Raw genomic sequence first — 2,500 nt, forward strand, 5'->3', positions numbered from 1 at the left:
AGGCGTCATTTTTCTGATCTTCAACGGTCTTTAAACGAGATGTAAACATTAACCGTATCTGTTTGTGAGTGTAGGGCTTGTATTTCTTGTATTTATTTTATTTTTCCAGTACGAAGATTTCTTTCCTTTATCATAATATGTTGTAATTCATTTGTTGCATTTGTAATAATGTAGACTATACATGATATTCACACAAGACTATACAATCCATCTCTAAATATCGATGCATGCTGAATCTACAATCATATATGAGCTGTACCGTAGAGTCCGATGTGAATCAAACTCAGCTAGTTTGAAAGAAAACATTATTAAAAACATTCTGTAACCATTTACAAAAATTGTTTGTAATTTCTTTGTAGATTTTTTACTACTACATATTATTCACACGCCAGGTGTTTCTTTTTTCTTTTTAAATCATCCCTACCGCTATTTAATTTAATTGCCGCTGTGCCTGGATGACTAATACGTTTTAACAACCATCTGTCTTCAATGCTTTAAACAAATAACAGCAACTATTTTTGACTGAGATAAATAGAATGTAATACAATAAATTCTGCAAAAGCTTGTTGTCCCTCCAAGTTCCATGTTGGGCCCCTTATTATTCCCCTTTTTTATGTGAAGTCCCTATGAAATCCCTGCTGTAATTATTGTAAGATGTTTGTGACTCTGCGTCATTGTGGCTTCAGAGAAACAGCAAATATGATCGAAAACTGAACTATGACTACAGTTATTACAGATATTTGATAATATTCACGGTGTTCTTTGTAATAACGTTGAGTACGAGCGAACGTATTCCACAACACGAGTCAAGTGTGAATACCCTCGAAATAACACTTAACTATAGCGACGATTACTCAATACCTGATTATTAGTTTGGTTATGAGGGAAAACTTGTATTAGCATGAGCATTAGCATTCAGCAGAGATGCGCACTGAACTGTTCTTTAAATCCGCCAAAGTAATTCTGTCTCTTAGTATTCTGAATCCGTTCTTGACCAACCTTTTCCTCTCCCGTGTTAAATATGGCCAGAAATCATCAAGCCAAATTCGGTTGCATTCGAACAGTTATTTCGGATTTAGTTACTAAGCACGTTGTCAGTAATCAAGTTCGGTTTGATCCTGTCGACCACGGCTTTAAAATGCATAGAAAAACCTTAAGACGCAGGAAATGTAGATTATTTCTGAGCCGGTGCCATATGGGGTCCCACAAGCTTCTATGGTAGGCCCATTTTAAATATATATTTATATCCATCTTAATACGGTAATAATAATAGTATAATAAATATAAGCTTATCCAAAGATATTAAATAGCTTCACAAATCTGAAATTTATACTTTTGAATTTTAATAAAAACAGAAACCCAGATTATATTATATAAGTCTGCTCATTTCACGCTAACGCTTCATGAGCTTTCTGTGCATATAGGAGCCAGATTAGCCACAAAAAAAAAATGCATATGTATTATACTAGTTATTGCTTCCTGGCGGCACTGCTGTATCTTTAATTAAGCTTCAGCTAGTTCAAATCATCAGCCTTTTTATTTCCATATCTAAATAATCAACGTTATTATTTCTGCTCATGATGTTTAAATTTCGGAATGTTTTAAATCTCTGAATATCGATCACACAGATCCTGAAACAGTATAGCTCGTCTACTACAACGATCGCTTGCTACGCCGCTAATATACGACGATGCCCTTTGATGACAGTCTTGGTGTGAACATATGTTGGCAAACATGGACTTCCTCTTTCACACGGAAAGTGTACATCGGTTCCTAATAAGGCGAATGTTCACCTCAAGTGTGGCTTGTAGACTCTGATCCTGAACAGAAGCTGCGTCAAGTAAATAAAAACTCTCTCATTATTGTTCTCAGGAATTACAATCGACGAGATCATTTAAACAGGGTGCCTTTTTTTTTTTTTTTTTTTTTTTTTTACATGAGAATGCTTTAGTCCAACAATACCACAGTACTACATTTCCTTCAGGTGTGCCGGCTACTTGATTTTAGTCTGTTTGTTCGTTGTTTTGACTCCACTGACTATAATTGGACGGTTTATTCTGCCTACGAGTCATAACAAAGTGTATAGAGACGTGAGTGACAACAGAACTGCTAATAACCGTCGTAGTCATACGGGGGGAGACGTAGACGTACTTTTACGTAACCCTTTTTCCCGCTACACCGGAGTTCTGTCCTGCCGTCAGAACGGAAAACAACTTATCGGACGTTTTTAACAAGTATAAACAAATGAATGATGAGTCGTAAGTCTGATTTAAAATGAATCAGGACGCTGTTGGCTTTCAGCATAAGATATTTGTTTTAAAGCCTTACATTTAATTTTAGTGATTGGAGTGATTTAGTGATCGCCTTCAGATGTTAGGTACATTACGAACAAGCACTCGCGGCATCTCAGAGAGCAAAAATGGGTTTGATATCATTATTTACATTAAAGCTAAAAACATTTGTGTGTGAAAATACTAACTGTTTTGTTTGAATTTATTGC

General features: G+C 35.6%; 1 protein-coding gene across 2 annotated transcripts in view; it reads right to left on the reverse strand.

Annotated features, from left to right (window-relative positions):
* Positions 1 to 2,500, reverse strand: part of tgfb1a (transforming growth factor, beta 1a) — a 38,873-nt gene that overhangs the window by 33,854 nt on the left and 2,519 nt on the right. The gene's annotated exons all lie outside the window — the stretch shown is intronic.

The sequence above is a fragment of the Tachysurus fulvidraco genome, chromosome 22, assembly GCF_022655615.1.
Source record: "Tachysurus fulvidraco isolate hzauxx_2018 chromosome 22, HZAU_PFXX_2.0, whole genome shotgun sequence".
In the NCBI taxonomy this organism is placed as follows: Eukaryota; Metazoa; Chordata; class Actinopteri; order Siluriformes; family Bagridae; genus Tachysurus; species Tachysurus fulvidraco.